Below are 17819 nucleotides of genomic sequence, written 5' to 3'. Positions count from 1 at the left end.
ATTACGACGATTTTCACTATTCAAATCGAGGAATTATGTTTAGAATTGCGGAAAAAGCAAGAAATAAATACAAAGATACAATACTTATAAAACCGTGAATTAGTCGATCTCGGTCATATTTGTCAATCAATAAATATCATAGATAATTTTGCCGAATACGATATCCAGGAATAGGGAAGACCTTCAACAAAGGACAAATACCTTAATGAAAGGACAGTTGTTCAAGACGGTAAAAAGACCGAGACGATATGTTATAACCATCAGACATCAACATTCAAATCGTGCAATTACGTTTGTTTAAAATTGAGGCTAAAGCTTGATATATATATATATAAATACAAAACATATAAAAGCGTGAATTAGTGAGCCTCGGTCATTTGTGTCAATCAATGAATATCGTACACAAAGTTGCTGAATATGATATGATATCGAAAAAAAGGAAAGGCGGTATGTAAGAATGACCTAGCATCACCATTCAAATAGAGTAATTACGTTTGTTTAGAATTGCTGGAAAAGTGCCAAATAAATATAAAGATACAATACTTATAAAACCATGAATTAGTCAGTCTCGGTTATTTGTGTCAATTAATAAATATCATAGATCATGTTGCGGAATATGATATCCAAGAATACGAAAAACTTCCAATAAAAGAAGAATATCTGAATGAAACGACAATTGCTCGAGTCATAAAAAAGCAAAGCCGGTATGTTATAATGACTACCTAGCGTCACCATTCAAATAGAGTAATTATGTTTGTTTAGAATTGCTGGAAAAGTGCCAAATAAATATAAAGATACAATACTTATAAAACCATGAATTAGTCGGTCTCGGTTATTTGTGTCAATTAATAAATATCATAGATCATGTTGCGGAATATGATATCCAAGAATAGGGAAAACTTCCAACAAAGGAAGAATATCTTAATGAAACGATAATTGTTCGAGACGTAAAAAAGCAAAGCCGGTATGTTATAATGACGACCTAGCATCACCATTCAAATAAAGTAATTATGTTTGTTTAGAATTGCTGGAAAAATGCCAAATAAATATAAAGATACAATACTTATAAAACCATGAATTAGTCGGTCTCGGTTATTTGTGTCAATTAATAAATATCATAGATCATGTTGCGAAATATGATATCCAGGAATAGGGAAAACTTCGAACAAAGGAAGAAATCTGAATGAAACGATAATTGTTCGAGACGTGAAAAAGCAAAGCCGGTATGTTATAATGACGACCTAGCATCACCATTCAAATAAAGTAATTATGTTTGTTTAGAATTGCTGGAAAAGTGCCAAATAAATATAAAGATACAATACTTATAAAACCATGAATTAGTCGGTCTCGGTTATTTGTGTCAATTAATAAATATCATAGATCATGTTGCGGAATATGATATCCAAGAATACGAAAAACTTCCAATAAAAGAAGAATATCTGAATGAAACGACAATTGTTCGAGTCATAAAAAGCAAAGCCGGTATGTTATAATGACGACCATTCGTCACCATTCAAATAGAGTAATTATGTTTGTTTAGAATTGCTGGAAAAATGCCAAATAAATATACAATACAATAAAGATAGAACACTTATAAAACCATGAATTAGTCGGTCTCGGTTATTTGTGTCAATTAATAAATATCATAGATCATGTTGCGGAATATGATATCCAGGAATAGGGAAAACTTCGAACAAAGGAAGAAATCTGAATGAAACGATAATTGTTCGAGACGTAAAAAAGCAAAGCCGGTATGTTATAATGACGACCTAGCATCACCATTCAAATAAAGTAATTATGTTTGTTTAGAATTGCTGGAAAAGTGCCAAATAAATATAAAGATATAAAACTTATAAAACCATGAATTAGTCGGTCTCGGTTATTTGTGTCAATTAATAAATATCATAGATCATGTTGCGGAATATGATATCCAAGAATACGAAAAACTTCCAATAAAAGAAGAATATCTGAATGAAACGACAATTGCTCGAGTCATAAAAAAGCAAAGCCGGTATGTTATAATGACTACCTAGCGTCACCATTCAAATAGAGTAATTATGTTTGTTTAGAATTGCTGGAAAAATGCCAAATAAATATACAATACAATAAAGATAGAACACTTATAAAACCATGAATTAGTCGGTCTCGGTTATTTGTGTCAATTAATAAATATCATAGATCATGTTGCGAAATATGATATCCAGGAATAGGGAAAACTTCGAACAAAGGAAGAATATCTTAATGAAACGACAATTGTTCGAGACGTAAAAAAGCAAAGCCGGTATGTTATAATGACGACCTAGCATCACCATTCAAATAAAGTAATTATGTTTGTTTAGAATTGCTGGAAAAGTGCCAAATAAATATAAAGATACAATACTTATAAAACCATGAATTAGTCGGTCTCGGTTATTTGTGTCAATTAATAAATATCATAGATCATGTTGCGAAATATGATATCCAGGAATAGGGAAAACTTCGAACAAAGGAAGAATATCTTAATGAAACGATAATTGCTCGAGACGTAAAAAAGCAAAGCCGGTATGTTATAATGACGACCTATCGTTACCATTCAAATAGAGTAATTATGTTTGTTTAGAATTGCTGGAAAAATGCCAAATAAATATAAAGATACAAAACTTATAAAACCATGAATTAGTCGGTCTCGGTTATTTGTGTCAATTAATAAATATCATAGATCATGTTGCGGAATATGATATCCAAGAATAGGGAAAACTTCCAACAAAGGAAGAATATCTTAATGAAACGATAATTGTTCGAGACGTAAAAAAGCAAAGCCGGTATGTTATAATGACGACCTAGCATCACCATTCAAATAAAGTAATTATGTTTGTTTAGAATTGCTGGAAAAATGCCAAATAAATATAAAGATACAAAACTTATAAAACCATGAATTAGTCGGTCTCGGTTATTTGTGTCAATTAATAAATATCATAGATCATGTTGCGGAATATGATATCCAAGACTAGGGAAAACTTCCAATAAAGGAAGAAATCTGAATGAAACGACAATTGTTCGAGACTTAAAAAAGCAAAGCCGGTATGTTATAATGACCACCTAGCGTCAACATTCAAATAGAGTAATTACGTTTGTTTAGAATTGCTGGAAAAGTGCCAAATAAATATAAAGATACAATACTTATAAAACCATGAATTAGTCGGTCTCGGTTATTTGTGTCAATTAATAAATATCATAGATCATGTTGCGGAATATGATATCCAAGAATACGAAAAACTTCCAATAAAGGAAGAATATCTTAATGAAACGATAATTGCTCGAGACGTAAAAAAGCAAAGCCGGTATGCCGGTAATGACGACCTATCGTTACCATTCAAATAAAGTAATTATGTTTGTTTAGAATTGCTGGAAAAATGCCAAATAAATATACAATACAATAAAGATAGAACACTTATAAAACCATGAATTAGTCGGTCTCGGTTATTTGTGTCAATTAATAAATATCATAGATCATGTTGCGAAATATGATATCCAGGAATAGGGAAAACTTCCAACAAAGGAAGAATATCTTAATGAAACGATAATTGTTCGAGACGTAAAAAAGCAAAGCCGGTATGTTATAATGACGACCTAGCATCACCATTCAAATAAAGTAATTATGTTTGTTTAGAATTGCTGGAAAAGTGCCAAATAAATATAAAGATACAAAACTTATAAAACCATGAATTAGTCGGTCTCGGTTATTTGTGTCAATTAATAAATATCATAGATCATGTTGCGGAATATGATATCCAAGAATACGAAAAACTTCCAATAAAGGAAGAATATCTTAATGAAACGATAATTGCTCGAGACGTAAAAAAGCAAAGCCGGTATGTTATAATGACGACCTATCGTTACCATTCAAATAGAATAATTATGTTTGTTTAGAATTGCTGGAAAAGTGCCAAATAAATATAAAGATACAAAACTTATAAAACCATGAATTAGTCGGTCTCGGTTATTTGTGTCAATTAATAAATATCATAGATCATGTTGCGGAATATGATATCCAAGACTAGGGAAAACTTCCAATAAAGGAAGAAATCTGAATGAAACGACAATTGTTCGAGACTTAAAAAAGCAAAGCCGGTATGTTATAATGACCACCTAGCGTCAACATTCAAATAGAATAGACATTAAATTATGGATGAATATCTTAGCGAAATGACAGATGTTGGAGGAGCATTATTATAATAATTTATAGAAATGTCTCGTTTATTTTTGTCAGTCAATGAACATCATAAACATAGTTGTAATAAAAACAAGAAAGCTTTTTGTTATTACTGTACAAGAATGTCTCGTGTATTTTTGTCAATCAATGAACATCAGAAATTGCAATAATTGCAATTAAAAGAAGAAATATAATTTGCAAAATTGCCCTAAGATCGTAAAACAGGGCAGATTTAAAAATACAGGGCAAATATGTTAGCTCATAAAAAACAGTTGATGGACGAGTTATTTCGCATAATAATGAATGGGAACATCTCGTTTATTCTTGTCAACCAATTATTATCATCGCTAAAATTGTATAGATCGAAGAACAAAACATCTCCAACATCATACGAATATCTTAGATAAGCAGTTGCTAACGGTGGTAATAATAAGGCAGAGATGATTTATTACGACGATTTGGTTTCACTATTCAAATCGAGGAATTATGTTTATTTAGAATTGCGGAAAAAGTGAGAAATAAATACAAAGATAAAATACTTATAAAACCGTAAATTAGTCGGTCTCGGTCATATTTGTCAATCAATAAATATCATAGATAATTTTGCCGAATATGATATCCAGGTATAGGGAAGACCTTCAATAAAGGACAAATATCTTAATGAAAAGACAGTTGTTCAAGACGGTAAAAAGATCGAGACGATATGTTATAACCATCAGACGTCAACATTCAAATCGTGCAATTGTTCAAGACACTAAAAAGGTAGATGCAGTATATTATTATGATGATCTAACACCATTATTCAAATCGAATGAGGACATTCTTCTACAATTGTTTAGAACTGTATAAAAACATATAAAAGCGTGTATTGTTACGTTTCATTTATTTATGTCGGACAATGAATATCATCAAGATTCTTAATCCAAGATTGAAGAACAAGGCAGACCTCCAATAACGGACGAATATCTTAGCGAAACCACAAGATGACAGACACATATATGTCGTTATAATCTGGCGCCATCATTCAAATCGAGTAAAGACGTTTGTCTAGATTTTCGAAATAAATCGATTTTGAAAATCATGGTATTCGTACTTCAAAAAGCTTGATGATTCATGCGTTTTGGTAATTTTGAATTTGTGGAGGTTAAGAATTGAGATGATAAAATCTCAACAGGATCGACAACTAAACTGAAAGCATTCTAAACTAAACATTCTTATTATTTTACGTCCTCTATTTCTTTAAAATGAGATTCCTTGAGTAAATAGATATCATTTTGTCCGATGCAGCCATGATATCCATTGATATTAGTCGATTTTAGGATCTATGTGAATACAAAAAGTGGTAAAAAATTCTCAAGTGCAAAACAAAAAGAAAAAAAAATGTAGCGATTATTAAAAGGATGTGATGGAATATTCATCCATAAAAGAAAAATCGCCTTCGGAGTCATAGGTCACGATCGTTGGTCGGAAAAACCGACGGTGATTAAGAACAGTGCCAAGAAATCCTCCAGAGCAGTCAAGGAAAAAATAGCATGATTGGATAAAGTTGGTGATACCATCTTTAATAAAAAAAAAAAAAATTAGACATATTCTGCATAGCAACAGCAGTAGAACAGCAATAGCAGTTATACTATCTTGTCAAAAGCGAAAATACCGTAAGAACGAAGTCTTTATTTAAGATTTGATGAAGATTCTTTTGGAAATCTGCTTGCAAGAAAATATACATATGGAGATCATTCTATTTATTAAGAAAATGAAGTTATATATAATCGATTCCATTTTATTTTTGCAACAGCGTCACAGGAAATAGAAGATGACCAGATTCGCATTTCCTTTACATTATGAGTTAAATGTCTCCTAATGGCTGTTTCGAATGCTTGCAAATGAAATGGACATCGGCCAACATCGAGATTTTAAAAAAGACTCTAAATTCCTCAGTGCTACCGCTACCTCGAATTAAGACATGTGCGGCAACGATGCACAAAAACATTTGTTGATTAATGTGCAGTCAATGTGCAAAATGAATACGACACATATGGAAGATCATCGAATCATAGAATAAGAAACAAATTTTGTTTACTCTATAAGAAAAAGAAAAAAGTTATTTCTAAAAAAAATACTAAAGAATTGGATGCACAATAAAAGTCCATGATAAAAAAAATATGGTAATAGAAAATGAATTAACCATTGTTTTCCTATGTTTTAAAGGCTAATCTCAACCGCGCATTAGGTACAAGAAATTATTAATTAGTTTGCGGCACAATATCTGTTAATATTGATAATTTCAATTGGTTTGAAGATGTATGACTTCATTACTATTTTATATACAACAAATATAAAATTTTATATATAAAATGGCTCACTTTATACTTGCTGCACGAAGTTAAATTGAAATAAACTAAGGCCGTTTCGTCGTAGTCGAGGTACATGTATATCTGAATTGGAGCCACACGTCTTTTGAAAAATATTTAAATGATCTATGAAACATAATCTCTCGAAATTCTGTCTGTATAGTTTTGATTTTGGTTTATAATAACGAATTTAAATCTCTTTGGTTGTTGAAGATCCGGTTACGAAGATTATTTTTATATACAAACAAATGTCTCAAGTATTATATGTATATCCTAAATGGAAATGAGTACTCAAGCGCCTCGAGAATGATGGTTGAGATATTTGCCATGTCTTATGGATCGAGATGTGTATGGCCATAACACAAATTTGATCAGACAGACTATATAACGCAACTGCGCATCGAACACGTTCATGGACGACACGCTTACATTTACAAGATCCATAAGAGAACAATTTCTATTTCGATCGAATTCCAAGAGAACTATTGAGTCAAAATATAAAATAATAATCCTTTGTATCTAATCATTTTCCAGGATTGTTTTAATACTATTTTTGAATATTCAATTTTTCTAACGATAGGAAAAGCACCATCAGTTGTCTCTATATAAATAGAATGTGTACTCGAAGATCATTTTAAGAAGGTTTATAGAATTCCTGACATGATATGCTTGAAAGAAAAATCTATCAAAATATTATAGAATCAGTTCGGTCTATTGCTGTGGGATATGATATACATTAATAATTGATAAGAAAGTATTAATTATTTGGCTTGAGAACACTTTAATATCTATCGCTGAAAACTTCACAAGACCGTAGCATTGAAATTTTATTTGGGAAGGCTTTTCAATCATGGTTGAGAAGAAATATATTCAAATAAGAAATATTATTTCTTATTCTTGAAGAAGGAAAACTGTAAAAATCGATAACGTGATATTATTTCGAAAAAAACACGCTCAACATAATTTGGAATAATTAAAATTACTCGCCATCATCTATAACCTTTGCACAAAACGTATATCTGTGAATTTGATTAATTTTATTAATGCTTTAAGTTAATATTGAAGAAATCTTCTCCATGTATAAAATCAGCCAAAATGAAAATATTTAAATATTTTAGAAAATAACATTAAAAAATTAGAGTTATTAAACAATTTTTATTTCCAGCAAGATAATGACCCCAAGCATACGGTCGAAATTATGAAAAAAATGATTTGATTATATCATATCCCATAAAGTCCTGCATCTTAACTCTATCAAATTTGTTAGGGAATTATAAGTAAACGATCAAAAAATTATGATATAACTTTGAAAAATGCACTAATATAAATAAAAGAAATATAAGAATAAAAGAATAAAAGAATTCTGCAGAATCTAAAATAACTGAAAAAACACAGCATGCTGAACAGAATTAAAGAAGATCTAAATATTAATATAAAATAAAATATATAATCAATGTTGTTCGAATATTTTTATGATTTGTTTTAAGTAAATTATTGCTATGAATATTTCATAGTTTTTATAAATATTATCGATTTAATTTTAATTTTATATATAGATGTATCTAACATTTATATCTTTATATTTATATTAAAAATGGATTCGAAAATCATACATAGTTTCTTAAACATCAACTTTTTATGAACATCACGTTTTATGAATGTGTTGAGCAAAAGATTTACATTAATTTTAATTGTCAAAAACTAGGCTTGAAACAATTCGTATGATTCCTAAAATACATGAATTTTATAAGTGAAATGTAAAAATGTAAGTAGAAATGATCGTATTATGATGGAAAGTCATCAAATTTGATCGAATTTAAAAAAATATCGAACTATTTCAAAACTATTGCGTTTGAAATTTTAACTCATGATTTAGAGATGAATTACATGGTTGCAAAATTTTTATTTTAACTTTATTTTATTTTAATTTTATTTTAACGAAAGATTATCAAGTAGAGATTGTACAACTTGGAAGTTGTAAACAATAATCCTGAAATAACGAAAAAGATTATTACTTGTAATGAAACGTGAATCTTTGGTATAGAAAATGCACAATGAATCGCGATTTAAAAAAGCACGTCTATCGAAATAACGTAAAGGAAATATTTACAGTTTTTTTTTATTATAAAAACATTATTCATTATATGCTCCTAAATTTTAAGAATATGATTTGGAAATAATGTTGAGAAGATTATGATGTGCGAAAAAAAATTTGTCGCAAATTGTCTAACAATTTTTAATAAAACATAGCATTTTTAAACTTTAATTTGATTCAGCATTTTGTGATTTTTGCTTTTTCTCTAAAATAAAAAATCCTCTTAAAGAAAAAAGATTTGAAAATGCGACAAAGTATCTATTTGCCATTTTCAAAGACGTCTTCAAGAAAAAAGATTGTTATATATTCACATATTCTCCATGCATTTTATAAATTTCAAAATATAAATTTCTATTTTGTAAATACTATATTCATATTTTATATATTTTATATATCGTGGCCTTTTATATAAACAATCTGGCCGAATAGTTACATTGTCATGTGACTTCACTATATTATATCTTCGTCATTATATTAGATAGAAACACGTCATTTAATTGAATGTTTGGTTTTTGTCTAATGTAGAAATGACAGAAATATATGAATATAACGGCGAATATATAATATATATTTCTCTCATGTGGAAATTCACAGAAAACAAATTAGTATATTTTATTTGTTTGACAATTCTTCTGAAAATTAAGATAATATAATTCCTTTATATAAGCTCTTGGTTGATTAAAAATCAGAAGTGAGAAAATATACGAGATTCCGCAAGTTTCACTATGAATCACTTTTTTCATCTTTTGTTACTATTGATATTCCAATTGGCAATTTAGCGTCAATGTATGACAAATCAAATATTCCCAAAAATAACACGTGAAATGACATTATAATTATAAATGCACATTTAACATGAAAATTTTCAGAATTTTTCTAAGATATACTTTAAAAAATTTATTATATAAGTTTGAAAGTGTGACAAGATATATTATCATCTGGCAACAAAGAGAAAATTTGTAAATATGTTTGTTATTTTTAAATATTTAGAAGGTATTATCACTTTCAACAAACTATATTCTATATATAATTCATCAATGAGTAATGATAAATTGCTCATAATAAGTTTTTCGAAGTAAAAGAAAATCGATTACTATTATTTGATTAATATATAATCAAATTATCTAATGCACATACAGTATACAAAAATTTTTCGTAAAAATAATAATACAACATAAGAAATAAAATTTATATATGTAAAATTTATTATATGCAAAATAAATTTGAGCTCATTAATAGCGAAAATTAACAAAAATTTTAAATATTAATACTAGTATAATTTTTTATCGAAAAAATTTTCATCCATTAACTATTTCTTATTTTTTCATCAAGATTTTTAATAGTTTGCATTTTTATTAACGAATAATAAAAGAATAAATTAAAAATTTTCTAAAAAGATTTTTGTTTATATTGACAAGATATCTTTTAATTATGGTCCAATAAATTTAATTTATTGTTGAGTAATAAAAAACATTCAGTAGATAAGAAAAATAGACAAAGACTAGTAGACCATAAACGTACATTTTAAATAAAGAAATAATAAATTTTTTCAAATATTAAAGACAAAATATATTGCATTTTTCGAAAATGCTATCACTATTTTTATTATTAAATATTCGTTAAATATCGTTAATATGGTATAATATGATATTAATATAACAGATATTCAGCATATTCTTATTCAGCAAATCTATATCAAACTTTAACCGGATTAAAGTTACCATTTGCAAAGTATCATTTGTAGCTTATAAAACAAATATATAAATAAAGAAACAAAGAGCGACAAACTATATACTAAAAACTCAAACTAAAAGAGATAATAATAATATACAAATATATAAACAGATAGAAAAAATCTTTTTCTATTCGTTTATATAAAGTATATAAAAAAAATCTATTCCTATCTGTTTGTATAAAATCATTGCATATTGTTATCTCTTTTGGTTTGAGTTTTATATAAACAGATAGAAAATATTTTTCTATCTGTTTATATGAACAATTCAGCAAAAAAAAAAATTAAATTCAAAGATATGTATAGATATGTATCAAATTCGATGTCTAGATTTTATTATGCATTTGGTTTGTATAGTATCTTTGTTTATAATCTTTATTTTTAAATTTATCTTTGTATTTTTATAATTTTGTACACACAAAAGTGTCATAGATTAAAAAGTATCATATGTTAAAAATATAATGTTTTTAAAAATATAATATAAATTATTATGTCATAAATTGTATTTATAATTGTGAGATAGAAAAATTCAATAATATATCTACAATATATATATATATATATATATATATATATCAACAATATTATAGATTCAGATATAATAATAATTACATAATTAAAGATATAATAATGTCGAATAACTTAAAAATAGAAAAATTCAATAATATATCTACAATATATATATATATATATCAACAATATTATAGATTCAGATATAATAATAATTACATAATTAAAGATATAATAATGTCGAATAAGTTAAAAATGACCTCTGATGATTTTAAAATTGAATTACTGATAAAAAACAACTATGATTCTAAAGAAAAAATTATATATATAATTAAATATATATATAATTAACAAAAAAATTTTGCGATCATTATAAAAAAAATCGAATCGCCATTTTATCGTATTATTTATCGTTCATTTAAAAAAGTTTAGAAAAGTTTTACAATTCATCTTTTTTATATCAAAATTTTTTGTATCAAAATTTTATAGTATTCATTTTTAATAACAAATAAATTCAATTTATTCCTTCTATACGAATAATAACTAATTAATTTATTGAATACTATGAATAATTATTTATACATTGTTAATAATTACTTCCACAAAATTGCTTCGATTTTTTTGTTTCTACATTTTAGTAACATAAAAACATTGAAATCTAAAAATTTCTACATTTTCTTCTAAAAACAGAGAATAGCGAAAAATAACAGAGAATAACAAAAATAAACGAACTGTTATTATATTCAATCATATTAATATTCATTCATATTCATTCATATTCATAATCACATTCAATGTATTATTATATTTTAAAAATTATTAAACATGTGCAAAAATTTCTGGATTTATTTTACAATGAAAGTAATATTAATAATTATAATTTCTTAAAAATTATATTAATATATTCAATATTGAATCTATTTTTTGTATATTTTTTATTGCAATGATGGTACGATAATGATGGATTCGATTAACATAATAAACTAATATGATATAATTATGCGAAATTCTATTCTTTCGACGCTTTGGAAAATAATTTTTTTTTATTCTCACGTCTTTCAATTTATCGCTTTTTCTTCATGAATGTTCATATAAAATCAAGTTCTTATTTAATTAACTTTCTCTAATTGAAAAAAATAATTGAGAACTTTTATTTTATTTGACAGTGATCTTTCATTTTGATGCATATTTATAATCATTATCATATTGAAATATCTAATTTCGTAGCATTTTTCTTATTCACCATTCTCTTGATTTTTACAAATAGGCTCCTTTAGAGGAAAAAACTCTTCGAATCAAAATTCTTCGTTGTATTTTATTGTCAGTGATTGATGGTGATTATTTCTGATATGAAGTGCATGTTGAACTTAACATTTTTCGTTGACTTCAAAAAGATTAATTTATAAGATTAAATTTATAAGAAAAAAAAAGAAAATTTTCAGTTTTTAGCTATCCAATATTTATATGGATTTGTCATTTTATTTTATTCTTCTTATCAATTAAAGAAAAATCAATCTTATCTTTATTTGGTCAAAAAGTTTAAAATTATATACTTTCTCGATACTATAAGGTAATTAACATTAATATCTTCTTGCTATATTTTACAATATAGTTAGCTTCTTTATATGTTACAACTCGATCTTTTCGTTTCTTTTTGATGCTGATCCATTTTCTGGATCAATTTCCATACTTTCTTATGATATTTTTTTATTATATAACAATCGTATATAACTATCGTAGAAAACATATTTCAATTTATAAACATGTTATTTTGATTTTCGTATGCTGCTATTATTTGAACGTTTCTCAAATTTATCTTTCTGAATATTTCAATTTTAATTCTTTTCCAATTGAATTGAAAGAATTGCGATCCAAAACGACTAAAATGTCATTTGTGCCATTTATAAAATTGCATACATTGCTAGCTTTGTACATCAAGTACATCTATATTATTTCAGCAATGAATTCATATGAGCTTTTTAATAAATTTCGATTTCAGACAAGGATTGAAAAATATCTTGTCTAAGAAATTTGAAGCATAGGAAAAGAAAATCTCGATGCTCAACGAAAAAGTCGAAAATAAAGCATATGAATAATATACTTCCAATTAATGAAATTTGCATTGGAAGAATTTTTTTGAAAAAGATATCATCAAGATTGCAAAAGAAGAAAAATCAGATTATTTTGATTTTCTATTTGCAAGAAGACCCCTAGTTGAAAATCTCTAGGTTTCAATTATGATGTTTACATAATTAGATATAATATATAAATAGCTAGTGATATCAAAATATATTTATTTTCCTGAAATCTTGATACAACATTGATATTGATCTAGATTTCTAAGATTTCTAAAAATTACTTTTAAATCAAAATTTTAAAAGTTACTATTTTTCTTAGCATTGACTTTATTCTTAATAACGATTATAATTTTTTGGTTTATGATTCTTTTGATAATCTCATTTATATGTATATATATTCATATCTTTTTCTTGTTTATTTCTGCAAAATATTGTTCATAATTATTAAATATTATTATTAAATATTGTTTTTTTCAATCACTTTATCAATGTATGATGGAATGTTAAATCTTGTATTTTTTATGCTTATCAATCTCCACTTTTTGACTATCTTGTTCCTTCAGATCATTTCTATCATCCATCAGTTTCGAATACTTCTATCATCCAACGCAATTTTTTCATCTTCTTATTCATTCAAATTTTACTTGTTGACGAACTTGTAAAGATTTTTTATTAGTATTTAAACTTTACTTTATTGTAAATCATTTTATTCTTCTTAATTTCCATTAAACTAAAATCCAAGAAATCTGTTAAATAGACGAAACAAATGTATATTTTATCCAAATTAACTTCTTTTCATCTAATTTATATTTGAATATAAGTTATCTCATTATTAACAGCTGAATTACATTAAATAAAATAGAATTGATATTCCATTTTTTGAAATCTTCTATTAATAAATAATTTTAAATTTTCAAACTTACACATGAATTATATAATTATGTAATTATTTAATAATTACACAAACATACACATTAACAATAGTGAATTTTTGAAAACAAATCTTTAAATTTAGCGTTAATATTGGTCTATGTATAAACATTTTAAATAATAACTGGATCAATTATTTTCTATTAATTAAATAATATATTGTATTTTATTATTTCTTGCGGATAATTTTATCTTTTTCTCATTTTATAAACTTGTATAATAATATGAAATGCTACATCAAAAATAAACCATCTTTGCAATCATATTTTCATTATATTATATTTATATTACACAAAATATAAATAAAGTAATCATTTTTAACAGAACAACAATAAATCGAGAATCAAAATTTCTCTTGAAGACATAGTGTATACGTTTTGTGCTTTGATTCTATATAATTTTACGATTTTATAAAAAAGAAATGTGATTTTATTTTATTTTATTACACAATGGAATATAATAGAATTTGCTTTATTTATTAAAAATACTGTGTAATCAAACTTCGTTTTCTTTCACTAACAAAATAAACTTTTTTTTTGGAATTTTTCGTGGGATCTGATATCTTCCTTATTAATAATAAACAATTTATTATATTAGTTTGTAGAATATTTGACTTCAAGTTTCAAAGAGTTCAATTTATAGATATTTTTCTTCATAAGAATTTCGTAGTAAAAAGCCAATACAATTTTATATCAGGTTGATTTACTAATAATAAATTTGATTTATACCATCATTAACTGTTCATTGAAAGAGAAAATATAAGTGAAAATAATACTGATTTTAAGAAAACTTTCGATTTTATCATTCCATACTTATAGTTAAGAAAATTAAGAAAGTTAAGAAATTTCTTAAAGAATAATTTGTTTAATTATATAATTTTATCTATAACTATATTCCATATAAAATTTTTCAAATTCGGATGTTATGTAATTTAAGATCTTAACATTCTTATCCTAAACTTCTTAAAAATTTTATAAACAATATATCACAATGATTTTTTTTTACATGATGATTTAAAATTGTTTTATATCGAAGACTTATTTAATTCAAAATTTATATAATTTAATTTATAAATTTATAAATCTTGAATCTTAGTATAAGCGAAATAAACTTTCTATTGATGTTCTTAAATACGCTATTATTTATTTTTCACATTTATAATAACTTAAAATCTTAATGTAGAAAATATATGAGAACTTGGCTATTGCATTTTCTTTTAATCTATTATTCTTTAATATCACTAATGTTAAATCTTGAACTTCATTAATAATAGAACAAATATTTTAACAATACGAATATTGTATTTTGCTTAATTCACTCGCTTTTATTAAACTGTATTACATTTATAAATTAAAGAATGTTTTATATAAATTTTATATAAACGAATAACTAGAACAAATCTCTAAACATTTTTATGATTTTTTGTTAAGCTTAAAACTATACCTAGTTTTAGCTTATCTTGAATAGTTATAAGATATCATTCATATATAACAAAAATATAATAGAATTTTTTATGAACAAAATTTTTATGAACAATATTTTTTTGAACAAAATTTATATGAATAATAAAGACGAATAATATTTTTATGACTTGTTTCCATTAAGACTTAAACTAGTTTTAGGCCAAATTTTTTACAATTATTATCCTATAATGTCTATATTTATATAAATTAAATTATATAAATAAATAATATCATTTATTATAAATACAATATTTCAATTGTAAAAACAATTACAAAGGTAAAATTTTTCAATTATTATCTATACCTACAAATTTTATAAACTTCAATATACTGATATATATTCATATAAACTGATATGTTTCGAAATAACTTTACTCTAATTGCAATATTAAATAATAGTTATTTACGTAGATTAATTCGAATGTTATCGTATTTTAGTATATGTATAAATTTATAATGGAAATAGCTAGAAACTTTTGCACATTCACAATTAACGCAATAATTTTTCAAGTAAATACATATAGTGAATATATTGCATGAATATTTTTTTATACATTATTGTTTCACAGAATATGACTTGTATAGAATATTAATAAACATTTTTTAAGATTTTATTTTTGAAAGAAAACATGAAAAATTAAGTGGCAAAAAATTTGTATACGAAACTAGGTTTATTTCTAATGTTTTTCTCTTTTATAATATCATAAATATTAAAGCAAAAATAATCTCTTTTTCTAAGATTATAAGTAAAAGGAAGTAATTTTGAAATTACAAATAAAAATAAATAATTTTTTATGAATTTTCTAGTCGAAAGAAATAATTTATATACATAGAAAAATATTTTAAAAACTAATTGATAGTATATCATATGCCTTTTTTCAATTAATAACAAATGAACAATAAACAATAATTATAAGATTTTTTCATTACATTCCAATTACATTATTATTATTTCTAATTATGATTATTATTATTATGTTAATCATAAAACATAATACATAATACATAATACATGTTAATCATAAACATAATACATATGTTAATCATAAAACATAATCATAAAACATAATAATAAAAAATATTTCTTACAATTCTTTGCAATAAAAAAAAATATTTAAGATTTCAATCAGACTTTATTGAAATCCATTATTTATTATATCTTTTTATATATCCTTTATACAATTGACTTTTGATTATTTTTATTTTAATCTTTTAATCTTTTAATCATTTAATCTTATTTTAATCAAATTTAAATCTTTTAACTATATATAATTAACTGTATATTTTAAAAAAAGAAAAAATTCCAGTCATTTTGATTCACAAAAATCTCTTTGAATCATTTATAATAGTTACTTGTAGTTTATAAAATCTGATCTGATTAAAAATATTAATTTTTATACTATAATTTTAAAAATAAAATTTATATCTATTTTAATTTGATAAAATAAAAATAGTTAAAATTATCATTAATCACTTATTATTATATTATTTTCCAAAATATGTAATGTATTTCTACATAAAAATTTGTATGTATATTTTTATGAGTTTTAAATGAGAAAAATATTAATCTAGACAGTCCTGATATGTACAATTGTTATGATCTGAGAAAAAAAGGAAAATATAGATTAACTTTTTGTAAATCTTTATATACTTCAGTAATCAAACAATAGATTTATATGGAACTTCAGACATAATGCTACCTATTAATAAAGAAATAAATAATAAAGAAATAAAATCCTATTCTATGTATGTGTGAAAGAAATACAATACTTTACAGAACATAGCAATAAATCTAATGATCGCATGGAAAAAATGATTATTCTAAAGAAATTAGGTGAAATATAGATAAAATTTCATGTATAATTTGCCATGCCATATTATATTAATTATAGAAAAGATAACTAAAAAATAATTAAGAGAAACCCTCAGTATTAAGAATATTCTCTGGACCAATGAAAAATTAAATTAAATTATAAATGACCAAATAAATTTATCATATGAAAAATAAAAAGAACATGAATAATGGAATATCACTTCACATACTCCTTAATCTTCATATAATAACTTTTTAAATTACAAATTTACAAAGTTAAAATATCTTCTAAACTAAAGATTTTCGATATAAATAATTTAATATGTTTTTATAGAAAATAAAGATCTGCATTAATTGATTCATAATGAAAATTATATGAAAAATTAAAATTAATTTTATTACCATATATCACGTCAAATTATAAAAAAAACTATTAACATATTGATTGCTAATGTGATCGATTAATTATGGAATCTAATCATATGTAGTGAGGCGATCGATCACGAGCAAATTAAAAATTTCTTACTTACGTTTATATTGTGGCTTGCGACAGTTTTTCCTTCTCAATTTGAATCTAACTTTTTGTACATCATCATTGTATTATTTGTCGAAGAAGAAGATTCAATATTTGTTGGAATATATTCTATATTTTGGA

At 24.6% G+C, this 17819-nt stretch overlaps 2 protein-coding genes across 10 annotated transcripts in view; one reads left to right on the top strand and one right to left on the bottom strand.

Moving 5' to 3' along the window:
• Positions 1 to 17819, top strand: part of LOC133667184 (uncharacterized) — a 153371-nt gene that overhangs the window by 103736 nt on the left and 31816 nt on the right. The gene's annotated exons all lie outside the window — the stretch shown is intronic.
• The window catches only part of LOC107993986 (farnesyl pyrophosphate synthase-like), a 75317-nt gene that overhangs the window by 51461 nt on the left and 6037 nt on the right, over positions 1 to 17819 (bottom strand). For 8 of the 9 annotated variants that reach the window (XM_062084006.1, XM_062084011.1, XM_062084007.1 and 5 more), the window contains one exon: positions 17695 to 17807. The exons of the other annotated variant lie outside the window; for it this stretch is intronic. The gene's annotated coding sequence lies outside the window, so the exon portion shown is untranslated. The remainder of the gene's footprint in view (positions 1 to 17694; positions 17808 to 17819) is intronic. 9 annotated transcript variants of the gene reach the window in all.

Source organism: Apis cerana, linkage group LG13, assembly GCF_029169275.1.
Source record: "Apis cerana isolate GH-2021 linkage group LG13, AcerK_1.0, whole genome shotgun sequence".
Taxonomy (NCBI): domain Eukaryota; kingdom Metazoa; phylum Arthropoda; class Insecta; order Hymenoptera; family Apidae; genus Apis; species Apis cerana.
The sequence above is the reverse complement of the archived record's forward strand: the minus strand, read 5'-3'. Positions and strand labels throughout refer to the sequence as shown.